Consider the following 25,088-nt stretch of genomic DNA (forward strand, 5'->3'; position numbering starts at 1 on the left):
TGAGCGCTTACTGTGTGCAGAGCACTGTACTAAGCGCTTGGGAAGTACAAGCTGGCAACATATAGAGACAGTCCCTACCCAACAGTGGGCTCACAGTCTAGAAGGGGGAGACAGAGAACAAAACCAAACATACTAACAAAATAAGATAAATAGAATAGATATGTACAAGCAAAATAAATAAATAAATAAATAAATAGAGTAATAAATATGTACAAACATATATACATATATACAGGTGCTGTGGGGAAGGGAAGGAGGTAAGATCAATCAATCAATCAATCGTATTTATTGAGCGATTACTGTGTGCAGAGCACTGTACTAAGCGCTTGGGAAGTACAAGTTGGCAACATATAGAGATGGTCCCTACCCAACAGCGGGCTCACAGTCTAGAAGGGGGAGACAGAGAACAAAACCAAACATACTAACAAAATAAAATAAATAGAATAGATATGTACAAGTAAAATAAATAAATAAATAAATAGAGTAATAAATATGTACAAACATATATACATTTCTACAGGTGCCGTGGGGAAGGGAAGGATGTAAGATAAATCAATCAATCGTATTTATTGAGTGCTTACTGTGTGCAGAGCACTGTACTAAGCACTTGGGAAGTACAAGCTGGCAACATATAGAGACAGTCCCTACCCAACAGTGGGCTCACAGTCTAGAAGACTTTGTGCACTCACCGTGCGCAGGCCGCTGTACTAATCAATCAATCAATCAATCATTTTTATTGAGCGCTTACTGTGTGCAGAGCACTGTACTAAGCGCTTGGGAAGTACAAGTTGGCAACATATAGAGATGGTCCCTACCCAACAGTGGGCTCACAATCTAAAAGGGGGAGACAGAGAACAAAACCAAACATACTAACAAAATAAAATAAATAGAGTAGATATGTACAAGTAAAATAAATAAATAAATAGAGTAATAAATATGTACATACATATATACAGGTGCCGTGGGGAAGGGAAGGAGGTAAGATCAATCAACCAATCAATCGCATTTACTGAGCACTTACTGTGTGCAGAGCACTGTACTAAGCGCTTGGGAAGTACAAGTTGGCAACATATAGAGACGGTCCCTATCAATCAATCAATCGTATTTATTGAGCACTTACTGTGTGCAGAGCACTGTACTAAGCACTTGGGAAGTACAATTTGGCAACATATAGAGACAGTCCCTACCCAACAGTGGGCTCACAGTCTAGAAGTGCAAAGCACTGTTCTAAGCACTGGGGAGGATATAAGGTGATCAGGTTGTCCCACGTGGGGTTCACAGTCTTAATCCCCATTTTACAGATGAGGTCACTGAGGCTCAGAGAAGTTAAGTGACTTGCCCAGGGTCACACAGCAGACATGTGGCAGACCCAGGATTCGAACCTATGACCTCTGACTCCAAAGCCCGTGCTCTTTCCACTTAGCCACGCTGCTTCTCATTCCCACCAGAGGGTAAATGAATCCTGCCCCAATGCTGGCATGGACATCGTTAATTGGTAGAATGAAGCCAGTGGGTACTCCTTTCCTCTCAGGTTGGTGGGAGAGAGACAGGTGGGTTTTTGCCATACAGATTGGCAAGTGTCCAGAGCCCTGTTGGGTGTACCGGTCTATTTTTGCTTTTGCTTCAGGAGATAGTTCTATATCCTGGGCTCCATAAACTGCCTGGGCAATAGTCCTTATTTTATCAACAACGGGGAGCTCCAAATCATATAGGAATCTGAAGCGGTTATTCTTATTGGCGGCTTCTCTCACAGCATTAGCCAAGTTCACTGCCCCGTTACCTCCCATTGACCAGTGATGGCAGGGCACTGCATCGGAAGCTTCAAACCATTTTGCAAGCTCACACGCCAAATCAATCTCAGCACGTGTGTCGGTCTTGAAGACATTTAGGACCACCACAACTGGAACTCCAAACAGCTGAGCAATCTGAATTTGCTTCTGTAGATTACAGCAACCATCAGCTACCAGCTGTAGATTCTCCTCTATATTCTTTCTTAAGCGGGACACCAGCAGTGACATTTGGCCCGCCTCCATGCATCTTCAAAGCCCGCACTGTTGCAACCAGCACAACCACACTGGGAATGAGTCCAGAAGTTCTGCACTTGATGTTGAAGAATTTCTCCATCCCAATATCAGCACCAAAACCAGCTTCAGTTACCACAAAACCTTCCTATCCAACCAATTTCAGGGCAATCTTGTCTGCCAGCACAGAAGAACTGCCATGCGCAATGTTAGCAAAGGGTCCTGCATGTACAAAGACTGGTGTCCCCTCTAATGTCTGCATAAGAGTTGGTTTAATTGCATCTTTCATCAAAACTGCCAAAGCTCCAGTTACTCCTAAATCTTCCACGGTTACAGGTTGTCCACTTTTATCAATCAATCAATCGTATTTATCACTAGCCACCACCATTCTTCCAAGTCGCTCCTTCATATCTGCGAGACTGTCAGTCAATGCCAACACGGCCATGATCTCACTTGCCACAGCAATGTCAAACTGGGCCTGACAAAAGAATCTCTTCTCTGTATTTGCCTGCCCAATTGTTATTTTTCGCAAAAATCGGTCATTTGTGTCCAACACTCTTTGCCAAGTTATGGTGGATGGTAGTGGGCTCACAGTCTAAAAGGGGGAGACAGAGAACAAAACCAAACATACTAACAAAATAAAATAAATAGAATAGATATGTACAAGTAAAATAAATAAATAGATAGAGTAATAAATATGTACATACATATATACTGGTGCCGTGGGGAAGGGAAGGAGGTAAGATCAATCAATCAACCAATCAATCACATTTATTGAATGCTTACTGTGTGCAGAGCACTGTACTAAGCGCTTGGGAAGTACAAGTTGGCAACATATAGAGACAGTCCCTACCCAACAGTGGGCTCACAGTCTAAAAGGGGGAGACAGAGAACAAAACCAAACGTACTAACAAAATAAGATAAATAGAATAGATATGTACAAGTTAAATAAATAAATAAATAGATAGAGTAATAAATATGTACAAACATATATACATATATACAGGTGCCGTGGGGAAGGGAAGGAGGTAAGATCAATCAATCAATCAATCAATCGTATTTATTGAGCGCTTACTATGTGCAGAGCATTGTACTAAGCGCTTGGGAAGGACAAGTTGGCAACATAGAGAGACCGTCCCTATCCAACAGTGGGCTCACAGTCTAGAAGAATTTGTGTGCTCACCATGCGCAGGGCACTGTACTAAGCGCCCGGGAAGTACAGTTCGGCAACAGAGACCATCCCTACCCATCAACGGGCTCACAGGCTAGAAGGGGAAGACAGATAAGGAAACAAAACAAGAACGCATTCATTCATTCAATCGTATTTATTGAGCGATTACTGTGTGCAGAGCACTGTACTAAGCGCTTGGGAAGTACAAGTTGGCAACATATAGGCTTTGCAGCCTAGTTTCCGGGGGCGGAAGAGCAGCTGTTGGGCCTCCATCTCTCCCTTTCCCAGGGAGGGAGGAAGGAAAACAGGACAGCAGACGGGGAAAAGGGATAACAGGGGGTCCAGGCGTGACTCGGGCCCATTCATTCAATCGAATTTATTGAGTGCTTACTGCCTGCAGAGCACTGGACTAAGCGCTTGGGAAGTACAAGTTGGCAACATAGAGAGACAGTCCCTACCCAACAACGGGCTCACAATCTAGAAAGGGGAGACAGACAACAAAACAGTCGGAGGGTTGATTCATTCATTCAATCATATTTATTGAGTGCCTACTGTGTGCAGAGCACTGTACTAAGCGCTTGGGAAGTACAAGTCGGCAACATATAGAGATGGTCCCTACCCAACAGCGGGCTTACAGCCTAGAAGGGGGAGACTGACAACAAAACAAACCATATTAACAAAATAAAATAACATAGAATAAATATGTACAAGTAAAACAAATAAATAGAGTAATAAATGTGTACAAACATATATACATATATACAGGTGCTGTGGGGAGGGGAAGGAGGTAAGGTGGGGGGATGGGGAGGAGGGGGAGAGGAAGGAGAGGGCTCAGTCTGGGAAGGCCTCCTGGAGGAGGTGAGCTCTCAGTAGGGTTTTGAAGAGAGGAAGAGAGCTAAGGCAGACATCAATTGAGCGCTTAGAACAGTACTTTGCACATAGTAAGCACTTAATAAATGCCATCATTATTACTATTAATAGCATCAAAATAGATATATAGAATTGTAGAAATATACACATCATTAAAAATAAAGACAATAATAAATATGTACATTCATTAATTCATTCATTCAATTGTATTTATTGAACACCAACTGTGTGCAGGACACTGTACTAAGCGCCTGGAAAGTACAATTCGGCAACAGAGACCATCCCTACCCCACAACGGGCTCACAGGCTAGAAGGGGAAGAAAGATAACAAAACAAAACTAAAAGGCAGACATCAATAGCATCAACATAGATCTATAGAATTGTAGAACTATACACATCATTGAAAAATAAAGACAATAATAAATATGTACATTCATTCATTCAATCGTATTTATTGAGCACTGGCTGTGTGCAGGGCACTGTACTGAGCACTTGGAAAGTACAATTCGGCAACAGATAGAGACCATCCCTACCCAACTATGGGCTCATAGTCTAGAAGGGGGAGATGGACAACAAAACAAAACAAGTAGGCAGACATCAATAGCATCAAAATAGATAAATAGAATTGTAGAAATATACACATCATTAATAAAATAAAGACAATAATAAATATGTACATTCATTCAATCATATTTATTGAGTGCTTACTGTGTGCAGGGCACTGTACTGAGCACTCGGAAAGTACAATTGGGCAACAGATAGAGACCATCCCTACCCAACAATGGGCTCATAGTCTAGAATGGGGAGACAGGTAACGAAACAAAACAAGTAGACAAGCATCAATAGCATCAAAATAGATAAATTATAGAAATATACACATCATTAATAAAATAAGGGGAATAATAAATATGTACAAATATACACAAGTGCTGTGGGATGGGGAAGGGGGTAGAGCAGAGGGAGGGAGTGGGGTAATGGGAAGGGGAGGAGGAGCAGAGGAAAAGGGGGGCTCAGTCTGGGAAGGCCTCCTGGAGGAGATGAGCTCTCAGTAGGGCTTTGAAGGGAGGAAGAGAGCTACTTTGGGGGATGTGTGGAGGGAGGGCATTCCAGGACAGGGGAAGGACTTGGGCCCGGGGTCGACTGTGGGACAGGCGAGAATGAGGCACAGTGAGGAGGCTAGTGGTAGAGGAGCGGAGGGTGCGGGCTGGGCTATGGAAGGAGAGAAGGGAGGTGAGCTATGTTGTCTCTCCCTCCTTCTCTCCCCACTTAATAATACTAATGATGGTATTTGCTAAGCACTTGCTATGTGCCAAGCATTGTTCTAAGCAATGGGGTAACAATAATAATAATAATAATAATAATAATAATAATAATGGTATTTGTTAAGTGCTTACTTTGTCCCACACACTGTTCTAAGCACTGGGGAGAATACAAGGTAATCAGGTTGTCCCACATAGGGCTCACAGTCTTAATCCCCATTTTACAGATTTGGTAACTCGGGCACAGAGAAGTTAAATGACTTGTCCAAGGTCACACAGCAGACCTGTGGAAGAGTCAGGATTCGAACCTAGGTCCTCTGACTCCCAGGCCAGTGCTCTTTCCACTAGGCCAAACTGCTTAAACAAGGTAATCAGGTTGTCCCAAGTGGGGCTCACAATCTTAATCCCCATTTTACAGATGAGGTAACTGAGGCACAGAGAAATGAAGTGGCTTGCCCAAGGTCACACAGTGGATAAGTGGCAGAGCTGCGATTAGAACCCATGTTCTCTGACTCCCAAGCCCCTGCTCTTTCTATTAAGCCACGCTGCTTCTCATTCAAATTCTAATTCTAATTAATAATAATAATTGTGGTTTTTGTTAAGCCCTTACTATGGTTCCAGGCACTGTTCTAAGCGCTGGGGTAGATACAAGCAAATTGGTTTGGACATGGTCTCTGTCCCTCATGGGACTCACACTCAATCCCCATTTTACAGATGAGGTAACTGAGGCCCAGAGGAGTCAAGTGATTTTCCCAAGGCGACACAATAGGCAAGTAGCGGGGCAGGGATTAGAACCCATAACCTTCTGAGTCTCAGGCCTGTGCTGTATCCACAACACCAGGCTCTTTCCTCTCCCCTCTTTCCCCTGTTTCCTTTCCCCTTCCCTTCCCTCCTATTTCCCTTCTTTCCCTTTCCCCCTGGACTCCACTCTTCTAGGATCCCCCGGGAGCGGAGGTGGACTGAAAGAAATCAATCAGTCAATGGTGTTTATTGAGCACTTGCTACGTTCTAATAATGAAGCTGGTTCAATCTCTCATCCTATCCCGTCTGGACTACTGCATCAGCCTTCTCTCTGATCTCCCATCCTCGTGTCTCTCCCCACTTCAATCCATACTTCATGCTGCTGCCCGGATTGTCTTTGTCCTGAAACGCTCTGGGCTTGTTACTCCCCTCCTCAAAAATCTCCAGTGGCTACCAATCAATCTGCGCATCAGGCAGAAACTCCTCACCCTGGGCTTCAAGGCTTTCCATCACCTCGCCCCCTCCTACCTCACCTCCCTTCTCTCATTCTACAGCCCACCCCGCACTCTCCGCTCCTCTGCCACTAATCTCCTCACCGTACCTCATTCTCGCCTGTCCCGCCATCGACCCCCGGCCCACGTCATCCCCCGGGCCTGGAATGCCCTCCCTCTGCCCATCCGCCAAGCTAGCTCTCTTCCTCCCTTCAAGGCCCTACTGAGAGCTCACCTCCTCTAGGAGGCCTTCCCAGACTGAGCCCCTTCCTTCCTCTCCCCCTCGTCCCCCTCTTCATCCCCCCATCTTACCTCCTTCCCTTCCCCACAGCACCTGTATATATGTATATATGTTTGTACATATTTTTTGCTCTATTTATTTATTTATTTATTTATTGATTGATTGATTGATTGATTTCACTTGTACATATCTATTCTGTTTATTTTATTTTGTTAGTATGTTTGGTTTTGTTCTCTGTCTCCCCCTTTTAGACTGTCAGCCCACTGTTGGGTAGGGACTGTCTCTATCTGTTGCCAACTTGTACTTCCCAAGCACTTAGTATAGTGCTCTGCACACAGTAAGCGCTCAATAAATACGATTGATTGATTGATTGATATCACTCCCCTCCTCAAAAATCTCCAGTGGCTGCCTGTCAACCTATTAATCAAGAAAAAACTCCTCACTCTCGGCTTCAAGGCTTTCCATCACCTTGCCCCCTCCTACCTCACCTCCCTTCTCTCCTTCTCCAGCCCAGCCCACACCCTCACTCCTCTGCCACTAACCTCCTCACTGTGCCTCGTTCTCGCCTGTCCCACCATCGACCCCTGGCCCACATCCTTCCCCTGGCCTGGAACGCCCTCCCTCCACACATCCGCCAAGCTAGCTCTCTTCCTCCCTTCAAAGCCCTACTGAGAGCTCACCTTCTCCAAGAGGCCTTCCCAAACTGAGCCCCCTTTTTCCTCTCCTCCTCCCCATTCCCCCCCACCATACCTTCTTCCCCTCCCCATAGCACTTGTATATATACTTGTACAGATTTATTACGCTATTTTACTTGTACACATTTACTATTCTATTCATTTTGTGAATGATGTGCAAATAGCTCTAATTCTATTTGTTCTGATGATTTTGACTCCTGTCTTCACGTTTTGTTTTGTTGTCTGTCTCCCCCTTCTAGACTGTGAGCCCGTTGTTGGATAGGGACCGTCTCAATATGTTGCCGACTTGTACTTTCCAAGTGCTTAGTACAGTGCTCTGCACACAGTAAGCGCTCAATAAATACGAATGAATGAATGAATGAATGAATGAATGAATGAATGAATGAAGCAGATAATCCCCAGTTTGCATTTAGAGTCCTTGGGACCCTGAGTCCAAGCTAAGTAATACAATGAAACGAATATGAATATGAAATGAATACAATGAAACTGGTCCTCCCTCTCCTTCAACCCACATATTCAATCCGTCACCAAATCCTGTCAGTCCCAACTTCACAACATGGCTAAAATCTGCCCTTTCCTCTCCATCCAAACTGCTACCACATCAATACAATCACTCATCTGATCCCACCTAGATTGCTGCATCAGCCTCCTTGCTGACTTCCCAACCTCCTGTCTCACCCCACTCCAATCCATACCTGACTCTACTGCCCGGATCATGTTTCTACAAAAGTGCTCAGGACATGTTCCCCCCACCCCCAACCCCTCCCACACCCTCAAAAATCTCCAGTGGTTATCCATCCACCTCCATATCAAACAAAAACACCTCACCATTGGCTTTAAAACACTCCATCACCTCACCCCCTCCTACCTTACCTCACTTCTCTCCTTCTACAACTCGGCCTGCATAATGCTAACTTTCTTACTGTGCCTTCATCTCTTACCTTGCCGCCAACCCCTGGCCATTGTTCTGCCTCTGGCCTGGAGTGCCCTCCCTCCTCAAATCCAACAGACAATTACTCTCCCCACTTTCAAAGCCTTATTGAAGGCATATCTCCTCCAAGAGGCCTACCCAGACTAAGTCCCACTTTTCCTCATCTCCCACTCCGTTCTGCATCTCCCTTTGCTCTTCCCCCCTCCTTCCCAGCCCCACAGCACTTACACATATGTCTGTAATTTTATTTATTTGTATTGATGTCTGTCTCCTCCCACTCTAATAATGATAATAATGTTGCTATTTGTTAAGCGCTTGCTATGTGCCAAGCATTGTTCTAAGCACTAGGGGGATGCAAGGTAATCAAGGTTGCCCCACGTGGGGCTCACAATCTTAATCCCCATTTTACAGATGAGGGAACTGAGGCACAGAGAAGTGAAGTGACTTGCCCAAAGTTACACAGCTGATGAGTGGCAGAGCTGGGATTAGAATCCATGACCTCTGACTCCCAAGCCCGGGCTCTTCCCACTGAGCCACGCTGCTAGCTCATTGTGGGCAGGCATTGTCACTGTTTATTGTTGTATTGTTCTTTCCTAAGTGCTTAGTACAGTGCTCTGCACACAGTAAGCGCTTAATAAATACTATTGAATGAATGAAAGGTGACAATAATAATAGTAATAGCAATAATGATGGCATTTGCTAAGCTTTTACTTTGTGTCAAGCACTGTCCTAAATGCTGGATAGATACAAGTTAATTAGGTTGGACACAGTCCCTGTCGCACATGGGGCTCTCTGTCATGATCCCCATTTTACAGATGAGGTAACTGAGGCACAGACAAATCCAGTGATTTTCCCAAAGCCACACCGAAGACAGGTGATAGAGCCAGAATTAGAGCCCCGGTCCTTCTTATTCCCACGCCCATACTCGACCCACTAGGCCATGGTTCTGTTTAGACAGAGTCCCGGGTGGGATTATGACTAATTGCTGACCTCCCAGGCTCCTGTCTCTTCCCACTCCAGTCTATATTCCAGTCTCTGCTGCCCAGATCATTTTACTGCAAAAACGTTCAGGACATGTCACCCCACTCCTCAAAAAACTCCAGTGGTTACCCATCCACCTCCACATCAAACAAAAACTCCTAGCCATTGGCTTTGAAGCACTCCATCACCTTACCCCTCCTATCACCTCACTACTCTCCTACTACAACCCAGCCTGCACACTTTGCTCCTCTAATGCTAACCTTCTCACTGTGCCTCAGTCTCATCTGTCTCACTGCCGACCACTAGCCCACATCCTGCCTCAGTCCTGGAATGCCCTCCTTCCTCAAATCCAACAAATAATTACTCCCCCCCGCTTCAAAGCTTTATTGAAGGCACATCTCCTCCAAAAGGCCTTCCCTGACTAAGCACCCCCTTTCCTCTTCTCCCACTCCCTTCGCATCACCCTGACTTGCTCCCTTTGTTATTCCCCCCTCCCAGCCCCACCAAACTTATGTAGATATCTGTAATTTATTTATTTATATTAATGTCTATCTCCCCCTCTCTAGACTTTAAACTCACTGTGGATAGGGAATATGTCTGTTTATTGTTGTATTGTATTATTAGAGAAGCAGCGTGGCTCAGTGGAAAGAGCATGGGCTTTGGAGTCAGAGGTCACGGTTTCAAATCCCAGCTCCACCAATTGTCAGCTGTGTGACTTTGGGCAAGTCACTTAACTTCTCTGGGCCTCAGTTACCTCATCTGTAAAATGGGGATTAAGACTGTGAGCGCCCCCGTGGGACAACCTGATCACCTTGTAACCTCCCCAGTGCTTAGAACAGCACTTTGCCCATAGTAAGCACTTAATAAATGCCATCATTATCATTATTATTATTATTGTATGCTCCCAAGCACTTAGTACAGTGTTCTGCAGAAAGTAGGTACTCAATAAATACATTTGAATGAATGAATAATCATGATTATCTGGTACTTCCCCCAGTGATTGGCACATTTTGGTACATAGACTTTAATAAACACAATATTATTATTGTTGCTAATAAACCCATTCATTCAATGAGAGGAAAAGGGGGGACTTAGTCTAGGAAGACTCTTGGAGGAGATGTGCCCTCAAAGCCTTTCTGAGGCTTTGAAATGGGGGAGAGTAATTGTCTGTGAGATTTGAGGAGGGAGGGCATTCCAGGACAGAGGGAGGACATGGGCTAGGGGTCAGGAGTGAGATAGGTTAGTTCGAGGCACAGTGCCTCCTCTAGGTAAGCACTAGAGGAAGAAAGTGTGCAGCTGGGTTGTAGAAAGAGAGTAGTGAGGTGAGGTAGTTGGGGTAAGGTGGTGGAGTGCTTTAAAGCCAATGGTAAGGAGTTTTTGTTTGATGTGGAGGAGGATGGGAAACCACCAGAGTTTTTTGAGGAGCAGGGTGACATGTCCAGAATGTTTCTGTAGAAAAATGATCCAGGCAGCAGGGTGGAGTATAGACTGGAGTGGGGAGATCCAGGAGGCTGGGAGGTCAGAAAGGAGGCTGATGCAGTAATCCAGTCGGGATAGGATGAGCGACTGTATTAACATGGTAGCAGTTTGGATGGAAAGGAAAGGGCAGATTTTAGAAATGTTGTGAAGGTGGGACTGACAGGAGTTAGTTATGGAATGAATATGTTGGTTGAATCACAGAGAGGAGTCAAGGATAGCCCACTGTTGGGTAGGGACTGTCTCTATATGTTGCCAACTTGTACTTCCCAAGCACTTAGTACAGTGCTCTGCACATAGCTAGCGATCAATAAATATGACTGAATGAAAAGGATAATGCCATGGTTATGGTTTTGTGAGACAGGAAAGATGGTATGCCGTCTACAGTGATGGGGAGAACAGGGTTTGGGTAGGAAGATAAGGAGTTAAGCTTGCGGTGACGGGAGGACATCCAAGCAGAGATGTCTTGAAGCAAGAGGAAATGTGGGACTGCGGAGAGGAAGAGAGATCATGGCTGGAAATGTAGATTTGGGTATGATAGGCATAGAGGTAGTAATTGAAACCATAGTCTTCAGGGAAGCTGAGAGCAGATTATTGCAAAGCCAATTTCATCTCAGCTGGATCAAGAGACAGATTCAGAGAAAGATGCTTTTCCACTTCCAGACTTTCCTTGATTTCAACAGAATGAACGAGCTTCATCTCAGAAGCCATATCTAGCCCACTGCTCGGTCCAGCTAAAATGAGGGAGTCACTCATTTAGAATGATGCGTTAACCTTCATCCTGAGACCTCAGGACTGAGAATTCATGTTAAGGAATTGGTAGCAGTTGGTCAGGGCCATTTGGATTCTCTCTGTCCTGACAGTCATGTTCCCACTAGAATATACTCCCCTAAGTACCTAGCTACTTACCCTTCTTGTTGTTCTTATCCTCAGTCACCTCTACAACCTGTAATTTCTTTTAACATTCATTCATTCACTCATTCAATCATATTTATTGAGCACTTACTGTGTACAGAGCACTGTACTAAATGCTTGGAAAGTACAAGTCAGTAACATATAGAGACGGACCCTACCCAACAACGGGCTCACAGTCTAGAAGGGGGAAACAGACAACAAAACAGAACATGTAGACAGGTGTCAAAATCATCAGAATAAATAGAATTATAGCTATATGCACATCATTAACAAAATAGTGTAGTAAATATGTACAAATAAAATAGAATAATAAATCTGTACAAATATATATAAGTGCTGTGGGGAGGGGAAGGAGGTAGGGCAGAGGGATGGGGAGGGGGAGAGGAAAAAGGTGGCTCAGTCTGGGAAGGCCTCCTGGAGGAGGTGAGCTCTCAGTAGGGCTTTGAAGGGAAGAAGAGAGCTAGTTTGGTGGATGTGTGGAGGGAGGGTATTCAAGGCCAGAGGTAGGACTGTGCAAGAACGAGGCACAGTGAGGAGGTTAGCAGCAGAGGAGCAGAGGGTGTGGGCTGGGCTGTAGAAGGAGAAAAGGGAGGTGAGGTAGGAGGGGGCGTGGTGATGGAGAGCCTTGAAGCCGAGAATGAGGAGTTTTTGCTTGATTCGTAGGTAAACAGGCAACCACTGGAGGTTTTTGAGGAGGGGAGTGACATGCCCAGAGCGTTTCTGTACAGAGATAATCTGGGCAGCAGAGTGAAGTATAGACTGAAGCGGGGAGAGACAGGAGGATGGAAGATCAGAGAGGAGGCTGATGCAGTAATCCAGTTGGGATAGGATGAGAGATTGAACCAGCAAGGTAGTGGTTTGGATGGAGAGGAAAGGGTGAATCTTGGCGATGTTGTGGAGGTGAGACCGGCTAGTTTTGGTGATGGATTGGATGTGTGGGGTGAATGAGACATCTATCTTCCCCACTAGATTGTCAGCTTCTTGAAGGCAGGGATCATGTCTACTTACTCTATTGTACTCTCCCAAGAGCTTAGTACACTAAGTACTAAGTACTCCTCGGATTCAACCCCTTCTGAAGAAATTTTTATTTTAGTGGTATTTGTTAAGCGCTTACTATATGCTAGAGAGTGTACTGAGCTCTGGGGTAGTACAAGCTAATAAGGTGGATACAGTCCACGTACCAAAGCCTCTCACATGGATGGGGAAGAGAAGAGAGGGAGCTGATGGATATTCCTTATCCTCCCCATCTTTCTTCACCTCATCCTCCTAAATTTCCTTGACAAGACCACCATCCTCCCCATCTCTGAAGCTCGCAACCCTCAGCATTATCCCTCCCTCTTTCTATTCACGTATTGGTTTGCCCAAATTCTGTCAGTTTTTCCACCAGTACATTTCTAGGATTCTCCCCTTCCTCTCCATTGAAATGGCCATGACACTGATTCAGGCACTTGACATACCTCAACCTAACTACTGCATCAACTTCCTCACTGTTTTCCTTGCTTCCAGTCTCCTCCCTCTCTAATCCATACTTCATTCTACTGTTTCAATCATTTTTCTAAACGTTTTTCTGCTCCTATCTTCCCACTTCTCAAAATTCTCCAATAATCAGCCATTCTCTCTATATCAAGCAGAAACTCTACACCCTTGGCTTTGAAGCACTCAAATTAGCTCTTTACCTCCTGCTTATCCCTTCTCCTTTCACTACACCCTTTTTTTCCTCCCTCTGTCCTGGAACCCTATCACCAGCATCATCATCATAATCATCATTATTTATTGAGCACTTACTATGTGTCGGGCATTGTATTAAGCACTTGGAAGAGTACAATATGACAGAGTTGTTAGACATGAGAAGCAGTGTGGCTTAATGGAAAGAGCACGGGTTGGGGAGTCAGGGGACATGGGTTCTAATCCCGGCTCCACAACTTGTCTGCTATGTGACTTTGGGCAAGTCACTTTACTTTTTAGTGCCTCAGTTATCTCATCTGTAAAATGGGGATTGAGTCTGGGAGCCCCACATGGGACAACCTGATTACCTTGTATCTACCCCAGCACTTAGAACAGTGCTTGGCACATAGTAAGCACTTAACAAATGCCATAATAATAATTATTATTATTATGTTCCCTGCCTACAACAAGCTTACAGCCTAGAGGGGGAACAGACATTAATATAAATAAATAATTTGTAATATTTAATATATGGGGATATGCATATAAGTGATGTTGGGCTGAGAGTGGGGTGAATATCAAATGTCCAGAGGTCACCACTCCAAGTGTATAGACAAAGCAGAAGGAAGAGGAGAGAGTCAGCATGGCTCAGTGAAAAGAGCACGGCCTTGGGAGTCAGAGGTCATGGGTTCTAATCCCAGCTCTGCTACTTGTTTGTGTGTGATTTTGGACAAGTCACTTAACTTCTCTGTGTCTCAGTTACTTCATCTCTAAAACTGGGACAATCCTGATTACTTTGTATCGCCCCCAGCACTTAGAACAGTGCTTGGAACGTGGTAAGTGCTTAACAAATTCTATTATTATTACTAAGATAGAGTTGGGGGAAAGAGGCTTTATTTGGGGAAGGCCTCTTGGAAGTGATGTGACTTTAATAATGCTTCAGAGGTGGGGAAAGTGGTGGTCTGGCTTTTATGGAATGGGAGGGAGTTCCAGGCTAGGGGAAGGACATAAGAAAGGGATTAGTGGTGAGGTTGATGAGTTTGGAGCAATCAATTAATCAATCATGTTTATTGAGTGCTTAAATTTATTGAGTGCTTGGGAGAGTACAAACAACAACATAACAGATACATCCCCTGCCCACAATGAGCTTACAGTTTCAACGAGGAGACAGACAATTATATAAATACATAAGTGCCATGGGGCTGGGTGCGAGGGTGGTGAATAAAAGCAGCAAGTCAGAGTGATGCAAGATGGAGTGGGAAAAGAGGAAATGAGAACTTAGGGAAAGGCCTCTTGGAATAGATACACCTTCAATAAGGCTTTCAAAGAGGAAAGAGTAATTGCCTGTCAGATATGAAAAGACAGAGTGTTCCAGGCCAGAGGCAGGATGTGGGTGAGAGGTCGGAGATGAGATAGATGAGATTTAAGTACAGTGAGTAGGTGGGCAATAGAGGGAGGAGTGAAGTGTGTGGGATGGGTTGTATTAGAAGAGTAGTGAGGTTAGGTGGGAGGGGCAAGGTGATTGACTTCTTTAAAGCCAATGGTAAGGAGTTTCTGATTGATGCAGAGGTGGATGGGCAACCACTGGAGGTTTTTGAGGAAGGGAAAAATATGGACTGAACGTTTCTGTAGAAAAATGATCTGGGCAGCAGAGAGAAGTATGGACTGGACAGGAGAGATTCAGGAGGCAGCAAGAATCTGGATACACTAATTGAGGTGGAATAGGATAAGTGCTTGAGAGAAGAGTGGATTTAAGTGTCATGAAGGTTGAACTGACAGGATTTAGTGATAGATTGAATATGAGAGTTGATTGAGAGAAAGAGAGGAGTCAAGGATAATACCAAGATTATGGGCTTGTGAGACAGGAAGGGTGGTGGTGCTGTCTATAGTGATGGGAAAGTCAAGGGAGGACAGGGTTGGGCGGGGGGGGGGGGGAGATAAGGAGTTCTGCTTTAGACATGCTAAATTTGAGGTGATAGCAGGACATCCAAGTAGAGATGTCTTGAAGGAAGAAGAAAATGTGAGACTGCAGAGAAGGAGAGAGAGATGAGGGCTGGAGAGGTAGATTTTGGAATCATCCACATAGAGGTGGTAGTTGTAGACATGGGAGTGAATGAGTTCTCCAAGGGATTGGGTGTAGATGGAGAAAAGAAGGGGACCCGGAACAGAACCTTGAGGGACCCCCCCCCCCCCCAACACCCCAGTTAGAGTGTGGGAGGCAGAGGAGGAACCCGTGAAAGAGACTGAGATTGAGCAGCCAGAGAGATAAGAGGAGAACCAAGAGAGGACAGTGTCAGTGAAGTTGGAGTTGGATAATGTTTCAGGGGGAGGAGACAGTGAGTAAGCTAGAGGAGTGAAGAGTGTGGACTGGGCTGTAGTGGAAGATCTGTGAGAGGGTAATCTGATTGAGCTCTTTAAAGCCAATGGTAAGGAATTTCTGTTTAATGCCGAAGTGGGTGGGTCCTTGAGGAGAGGGGAGACTCCCTCTCCCTCCACATACACCAGACCCCGACTCTCCCCACCTTCAAAGCCTAATTAAGAGCACATCTCCTCCAAGAAGCCTTCCCTGATTAACCCTGCTTTCCTCAGTTCCTTTTCCCTTATGTGTTGCACTTGAATCTTTGCCCTTTGAGCATTTGGTATTCACTCCGTACTCAGTCCCACGGCACTTGTATACATATCTATAAATTAAATTAAATTATTTATTTATATCAATTTCTGCTTCCCACTTAGACTGCAAGCTCATTGTGGACAGGGAACATGTCTACCGACTCTATTGTATTGTATTCTCCCAAGCTTTCAGTGCAGTTGTCTCTGCACAGTAAGCACTCAATAAATAGTAGATTGATTAAGTATATATTAAAACACCACATGAGCAGGGCACTGTACTATATACTGGGAAAAAATACACAGGGAGAGTTAGAAACAGTGTCAGATCCTCCAGTGACTCTCAGTCTAAAAATAAGGTGGGGAAGAGTTTGTTGACATTAACAGTAGGGGAAAAAAATGACAGAACAACCTACAAAAATAAGAGAAGAGTCCAACAAGTTGGGTGGTAAAGGGGACCACAGACCCATAGAAAAAGGGTGCCTCGGGAGGGGTGGGGGAGGGGCCCAGGTGGTGCTCAAGGAAGGTGGGAGGAGATCGGGTGGAGAGATCCATTCCCTGCCCACAAAGCTTCTTCACTCTATCAATCAATCAATCAGCTAATGGTAGTTATTGAGCACTTTATGTTTACAGAGAACTGTATTAAGCACATCAATCAATCATTCATATTTATTGAGCACTTACTTGGTGCAGAGTGCTGTACTAAGCATTTCAACCAATCATATTTATTGAGCACTTACGATGTGCAGAGCACTGTACTAAGCATTTCAACCAATCAATCATATTTATTGAGCACTTACTGTGTGCAGAGCATTGGTCTAAGCACTTAGAAGAGTGTACTATAGCAATATAACAGACATAGTCCTTGCCCACAAAGAGTTTACAGTCTAGAGGGGAAGATAGATGCCAATATAAATGAGTACACTACACATAAGTACATAAGTGCTGCAGGGCTGGGAAGGGGGGATGAATAAAGGGAGAAAGTCAGGGCAAAGCAGAAGAGAGTGGGAGAAGAAGAAAAGAGGGCTTAGTCAAGAAAGGCCCCTTGGAGGAGACAGCCTTCAGTAAGGCTTTGAAAGCTGGGAGGAGGGGTGTGTAATTGTCAGTTATGAAGAGGGAGGGTATTCCAGGCCAGAGGTCAATGGCAAGACTAACAAGATAGAGGTATAGTGAGTAAATTAGCACTTGGTAGATTACAACACACAGAGTTGGTATACATCATCCCTGCTCTCCAGAAGCTTTCAATCTAGAGGGTTACGTAGACATTAAAATAAATCACAGATAGCAAAAGAGGCAAAGGAGGATATGTACATAAGTAATGTAGGGCTGGGGGTGGGGTGAGTATCAGAATGCTCAAGGAGCACAGTCTGAAGTGGATAGGTGACTTATAAAGGAGGGCAAATAGGGTGGGGAAATGAGAGATTAGTCAGGGAAAGTTTTCTGGAGGATATAGATTATAGCTAGACTAAGCTCCACTCTAGACTATAAATTCTCTGTGAGCAGGGAATGAGTCTACTAACTCTGTTATATTGTACTTTTCCAAGCACTTAGTACAGTGCTCTGCACACAGAAAGTGCTCAATAAATACAATTGATTGACTGACTGATGTGCTTTTAATCTTGTAACCACTGATGGGGCAGAGACTCACTTTTACTGCACGGAAAGAGGCAATGGTAAACCACTACCAAGAAAACTCTATGGATACACTACCAGAACAACTGCAGGTGGAGGTGGGGCATTCTGGGAGAGATGTGTCCATGGTGTCGCCATGGGTCGGACACAACCTGATGGCATAAGACAAGACAAAAATCACTGATGGACACATTACCACCCCTCCTCAACCCCCACCCCTGTGCAACCTCGATTTCACACACACATGCTGGAATTCAGTGGGCAGCTGCCAAAGTCAAAGTTCAGGAGGGTCTGTGTATTGCTATTAGGAACAGGCTGTGTTCACTCTCTCCTCCTTAGACTTTGAGCCCCATGTCTGGTTAACCTGTATCTCTTCCAGAGCTTAGAAAATTTTGGCACATAGTAAGAGCTAAACAAGTATCCTAATTGTAAGTACCATCAATAAATAATCAATCAATCAATCCATAAATTATTTATTTATATCAATGTCTGTCTCCCCCTCTAGACTGTAAGCTTGTTGTGGGCAGGGGACGTGTCTGTTATATTGTTGTGTTTTACTCTCCCAAGCACTTAGTACAGTGCCATGTACACAGTAAGTACTCTGGGACATAGTAAACACCCACTGGGACTAGGAGACTGTTGCAGTGGCAGTGATGGCAGAGTTAGTTTGAAAGAGAGAGGTCAGTCCCATATATCCTCAGGACACATAAACAGGCTACAAACAGGGGAAAGTAACTCACTTATAAATCTTTGTCTGCCTCACCCTCTATATGAGAAAGTCTGTCTCCAGAGTGGCTGTCTTTGTACTCCCAAGACCACACGTCTTCAGGGGATGGAGCCAGGCACCTCCCAGTCCCCCCAGCAACTGATTCCTCTGGGACAGAAAACCCTGGAGACCAGGCTCAATTAAAAAGCAAAACAAATAGCCTCTTCCTATTACGGTATTTGTGAAGTGCTTACTATGTGCCAGGCTCTGTATTAAGCGCAGGGATAGATACAAGATAAATAGGTTGGACACAGTCCATGTCCTAAATGGGACTCATGGTCTTAATCCCCATTTTACAGGTGAGGTAACTGAGGCATTAAGAAGTTAATTGACTTGCGCAAAGTCATACAGCCAGGATCAGAAACGAGGAAGCAGCATGGCCCAGTGGATAGAGCACAGGTCTGGGAGTTAGAAGGACCTGGGTTCTAATCTACCATTAAGTGTGTGGGTTACTGACTGAATTCTTTAAAGCAGCTGAGGTCAGGAGTGCCAGTGAAAGGAGTAATAATAATACTAATAATAATGATGATGGCATTTATTAAGCACTTACTATGTGCAAAGCACTGTTCTAAGCACTGGAGAGGTTACTAGGTGATCAGGTTGTCCCATGGGGGCTCACAGTCTTAATCCCCATTTTACAGATGAGGTAACTGAGGCATAGAGGAGTTAAGTGACTTGCCCAAAGTCACGCAGCTGACAACTGGCAGAGCCAGGATTTGAACCTATGGCCTCTGACTCCAAAGCCCGTGCTCTATGGGGGAACATCCTTGTGCAAATATCCCTCCCCACCAACCTGGGTAACGTGGTGGGTTAAAAGGAGAAAGTTCTCAGCGATTAGAACAGTGCTTGGCATGTAGTAAGCGTTTAACAAATACCATCATTATTATTATTTCCCTCCCCCCCTTAGGGATCTCAAAGGGAGAGAAGCAGCATGGCCTAGAGGATAGAGCACGAGCTGAGGAATCAGAAGGACCTGGATTCTAATCCAGCCTCTGCCACTTGTCTGCTAGGTGACCTTGGGCACTTCACCTCTCTGTGCCTCGGTTACCTCATCTGAAAAATGGGCATTAAGATTGTGAGCCCCAGGTGGGTCATGGACTGTGTCCATCCAGATTAGCTTTTATCTACCCCAGTGCCTGGCACATAGTAAGCGCTTAACAAATACCACTTTAAAAAAAAAAAAACCCGTCACAGCTGCCCAGGGGGCAGGGGTGGGGAATTGGCTTGCCAAGACAAACTGTTCCTACCCTCCCCCTTCACCCTACATTGTGCCATCCCCCAGAGGAGAGGAGTCCTCTAGGGTCTGAGGTGGAGAACCTAAACTGGTCTAATGAAAACGGTGGTATGTGTCAAGTGTTCACTAAACTCTGTATTAAGCCTTGAGGTAGGTATAAGAAAATTAGATCAGGCACAGCCCTCTAAGTAGGAGTGAGAACAAGGACTGAATCTCCAGTTTATAGATGAGAAAATGGAGACACAAAGAAGTGAAGTGACTTGCCTAAATCACAAGAGTAGGCTATGAGCAGACCTGGGATTAAAACCCAGATCTTGTCAGGTCTTTGATTTTTCCACTAGGCCATGGTGCTTCTCAATCAATCCATCAATCAGTCATATTTATTGAGCACTTACTGTGTGCAGTGAACTGTACTAAGTGCTTGAGAGAGTATGATAGAATTAATACTACTACTACTATTAATAATAATGGCATTTATTAAACGCTTACTATGTGCAAAGCACTGTTCTAAGCACTGGGGAGGTTACAAGGTGATCAGGTTGTCCCATGGAGGGCTCACAGTCTTTATCCCCATTTTACAGATGAGGTCACTGAGGCACAGGGAAGTTAAGTGACTTGCCCAAAGTCACACAGCTGATGGAGCCAGGATTTGAACCCATGACCTCTGACTCCAAAGCCTGGGCTCTTTCCACTGAGCCACGCTGCTTCTCTAATAATAATAGTACTTGTTAAGTGCTTACTATGTGTCTAGCACTGTTCTAAGCACTGGAGAAGATACAAATTAATCAGGTTAAACACAGTCCCTGTCCCACTTGGGGCCTGGAGAAGCTAAGTGACTAGTCCAAGGTCATGCAGTAGATGTATCGGAATTAGAACCCATGTCCTTCTGATTTCCAGCCCCATGCCATAACCACTACGCCACACTGCTTCTCAGGTGGAAGCCATATTCACCGTCTACAACAAGCTTACAGTCTAGAAGGACGGCATCTCCTCTTCTTCATTGTGTACTTCCTCTCACATGCCCACATTCTCAATCCAGTGGCCCCTCCTGTCCTCATACCCCTCCCACCACCACCCAGGCCTCTCATACATTCTTCCTCTACTCCAACCCATGGAGAAAAGGGGAGAGGGAAGAGGGAGAGAGGAAACAGTGGGTTAGGGAGAAATGCTTCCTGGAGCTGAGCCCTAGGAGAGAAGCCTGAACAAGTGGTGAGAATATGATCTTCCCTAGCACACACTTGCACTGCTCCTTAACTTTAGGAAGACTTGCTATGAAGAGCCTGGAAAAAGTCATGAAATTTGCTGATATAACAATTGCCACAAAAATTCATATTGTTAATTCTATGGTGTTTCCGGTGACAATGTGTGGATCCAAAAGCCTTGACAGTGAAAAAGCAGGATAGAAAGAACCTTGATTCTTTTGAAATGTGGTGTTGGAGAAGATTTTTGTGAATACCATGGACTGCCTGAAAAAAAAAACAAATGGATTTTAGAACAAATTAAACCAAAGTGGTCTTTGGAAGGCCAAATAACGTGACTTAGATTAGCATACTTTAGACACATATTCAGGAGGTCTAATTCTCTGGAGAAGACACCAATGCTAGGAAAAGTCCAGGGAGAACATGGAAGAAGCAGATCAGCAGCTAGATGGATAGAAACCATCACAATGATAATGGAAGAACCATGAGAAAGATTGCAGATTATGGCAGAGGACAGGACATTCTGGAGAAAGTATATCCATGGAGTCATTATGAATTGGAAACGACTCAGCGGCACTTAATAATATTAGCACAAACTTCTTGCTGTTACTTCCTTTTGCTAGGTATCCTAGAGTTCCCATTAACTTTCCTTGTGGTCTGCAATAACTGCATTTCAGTGTTTTAAATTATTCCTTATTGAAAACCTATTTTCAGTGTATTAAATAACCTTGAGAAGCAGTGTGGTCTAGTGGATAGAACATAGGTCTGGGAGTCAGAAGGACCTAGGTTCTAATCCTAGCTCTGCCACTTGTCTGCTGTGTGACCTTGGGCAAGTCACTGCACTTCTCTGTGCCTCAGTTGCCTCATCTGTAAAATGGGGATTAAGACTGTGAGCCCCATGTGGAACAACCTGATTACCTTCTATCTACCCCAGAGCTTAGAACAGTGCTTGGCACATTATAAGCACTTAACAAATATTATTATTATTATTATTATTCTACCACTTGTTTGCTATGTGACCTTGGGCAAGTTGCTTAACTTCTCTGGGCCTCAGTTACTCATCTGTAAAATGGGGATAAAGACTGTGAGGTCCCAGGTTGGGCAGGGATTGCATCCAACCTGATTTTCTTGTAACTTAGTACAGTATCTGGCACATAGTAAACACTTAAAACTATCATATCAAAAACAAAAATATCCTGAGCATCAAAGAGAAGCAAGCATGGCCTAGTAAATACAGCATGGGCCTAGGAGAAAGAGGACTTGGATTTTAATCAATCAATCAACCAATCATATTTATTGAGCTCTTACTGTGCTAAATGCTTGGGAAAGTACAATATAACAGTATAACAGTATAATCCCAGCTCTGCTATTTGTCTACTGTGTGACCTTGTATGACCTGTGTGACCTTGTGTGACCAGTCACTTAATTTCTCTGTGCCTCAGTTTCCTCATCTGTAAAAATGGCAATTAAATCCTGCCTACTTCCTCCTACCTAGACTGTGAGCTCCATGCGGGACAGGAACTATGTCTAATCTGATAACCTTTTATCTACCCTAGCACTTAGAATAGTGCTTGGCACGTAGTAAGCACTTAACAAATACCATTAAAAAAAGAAAACATAGTGAAGAGTAGTACATGGCATACTCCTGGAAGACCCAGTATGACAAAAAATGGCCAGTGGAAAAAATGGCCTAGCAGAAAGTGCACATATTCCCTGTCCATAAGGAGCTTACAGTCTAGAGGGAGAGACACATATTAAACTATATTACAGATACGTACATAAATTCTGTGCCGCTGAGGGTGGGGTGAATACCAAGTGCTTAAAGAGTACAGATCCAAATGCATAGATGACGCAGAAGAAGCGCTTAGTACAGTTCTCTGCACACAGTATGTGCTCAATAAATACGATTGAATGAATGAATATTGGGCTTAGGGGAATTAAGGGCTTAGTCACAGAAGGCCTCTTGGAGGAGATGTGATTTTGATAAGGCTTTGAAGTTGAAGAGAGTTGGTGGTCTTTCATATATGGAGGGGGAGGGAGTTCCAGGCCAGAGGCAGGATGTGAATGAGGAGTAAAAAATAGATGAAATCGAGGTACACTGAGTAGCTTAGCATTAGAGGAGCAAAGTGAAGAAAAGTGTACTCTCCCAAGCGCTTAGTACGGTGCTCTGCACTCAGTAAGTGCTCAATAAATATTATTAACTGACTGATCGAACTGTAGATCAAACTACATGCTGGACTGTAGTAGGAAATCAGTGAGGTAAGATTGGAGGGGGAAAGGTGATGGAGTTGTTTAAAACCAGTGGTATGGGGTTTCTGTTTGATGTGGAGGTGAATGGGCAACCACTGGAGGTTCTTGAGGAGTGGAGAAACGTGGCCTGAACAAATACCACAATTATTATTATTTAAAGCACTTAATCAGATCCCCACATCATACCTCACCTCACTGATCTCCTCCTGAGTCCAGACCACACATTCCGCTCCTGTAGTGCCACTTTACTCCCTGAACCCCAATCTTATCTATCTCACCACCGACTCCTTTCCCAAGCCCTCCCTCTGGCCTGTAACTCCCTCCCCCTCCATATATGCCAGACCACCACTCTTTCTACCTTCAAAGCCTTATTGAGGACACATTTCCTCCAAGAGGCCTCCCTTGAGTAAGTCCTTCCCCCCCACACCCCCCCCCAACCCCGGCTCCCTCTCCATTCCGCATCCTCTGTGCACCTGCATCTTTGATCTTTGGGCCTTTGATTTCACCTCCTCACAGCACTTATGTACAGATCTTTAAATTTTATATTATAAATTACTAATTTATATTAATTCTGTCTCCCCCTCTATACTATAAGGTTGTTGTGGGCAGGAAATGTGTCTGCCAACTCTGTTGTATTGTGCAGAGCTCCTGATTCAATGCATTTAAAGAAAGACAGAAAGGGGCAAAGAAGAAGGTTAATTTCCAATACCCTTATACGTAAAACTCACGTTTAGGAAAAGGGCCCAGAACAGACCTCAAAGGACTTCAATCAATCATATTTATTCAGGGCTTACTGTGTACAGAGCACTGTACTAAGCACTTGGGGGAGTACAATATAGCAATATAACAGAAACATTCCCTGCCCACAGTGTTCTTACAGTCTAGAGGAAAGGAAGATGTTCTAGGAAATTTGAATTTTTAAATTTTAACAAAAATGCATGTTAATTTGTTATAGTGCCTGTAAATAATATCCTTCTTAAAGTACCTCAAAGCTTGTTGTTGTTGTCTTATGCTGTCGAGTCATGCCCGACCCATAGTGATGCCGTGGACACAGCTCTCCCAAAACGCCCCACCTCCATCTGCAATTGTTCTGGTAGTGTGTCCATAAAGGTTTCTTGGTAAAAATTTATAGGGCTTTTCCATAAATCCCCTACAGCATAACTAAATGTCTGCTTCTTACCTAATTTCCTAGTTCTCTGGTACCTTCTAGTGGTTATTTGCAGAGTTGTGCCCTTCATGATAGGAAAAATATTAAATTATGATTTAAAAAATACCACCCCCACATTTCGCTAAAGGTATATGAATGAAATAGTAAGTAATCAATCAATTGTACTGATTGAGTGTTTACTCAGTAAAGATCACTGTAATAGGTACTTGAGAGAGTACAGCAGAGTTAGTAGACCTGATAGCTCCAAAAGATTTTTCACTGTCCAGTCAACATTCCTGTTTCTCTCCTACAAAGAGGCTTATTGCTGCCTGCCAGCCTCCTTTCCCATAATAGAACAGGAAATTCGTTTAAGTATCTTTATCTATTTAACAGTGTGATTGTGTGTGTTGGAGTGTGTGTGTGTGTGTGTGTGTGTGTGTGTGTGTGTGTGTGTGCATGCCATGTGCAACTGGTAAAAAATAAAGGCAGGTGGGAAATGCGCAGGAAACAGCATTGCCTAGTGAAAAGAGCATGGGCTGGGGAATCAGAAGACCTGGATTCTAATCCCAGCTTCACCACTGTTCTTCTGCTGTGTGCCTCAGTTAATTTATCTGTGCCTCAGTTCCCTCATCTGTAAAATCTGGGGATTCAATGCCTATTCTCCCCCCTACTTAGACTGTGAGTCCCATGTGGGATCTGATTATCTTATATTGACCCCAGCAATGCCTGACACATAGTAAATGCTTAAAAAATACTATTTTAAAAAAATCAGATCAGACACAGTTCCTATTCCACA

The 25,088-nt window shown here is 44.2% G+C and overlaps 1 pseudogene; it reads right to left on the bottom strand.

The window, feature by feature from the left end:
• Positions 1 to 25,088, bottom strand: part of LOC119927056 — a 37,592-nt pseudogene that overhangs the window by 2,363 nt on the left and 10,141 nt on the right.

The sequence above is a fragment of the Tachyglossus aculeatus genome, chromosome 1 (assembly GCF_015852505.1).
Source record: "Tachyglossus aculeatus isolate mTacAcu1 chromosome 1, mTacAcu1.pri, whole genome shotgun sequence".
NCBI lineage: Eukaryota > Metazoa > Chordata > Mammalia > Monotremata > Tachyglossidae > Tachyglossus > Tachyglossus aculeatus.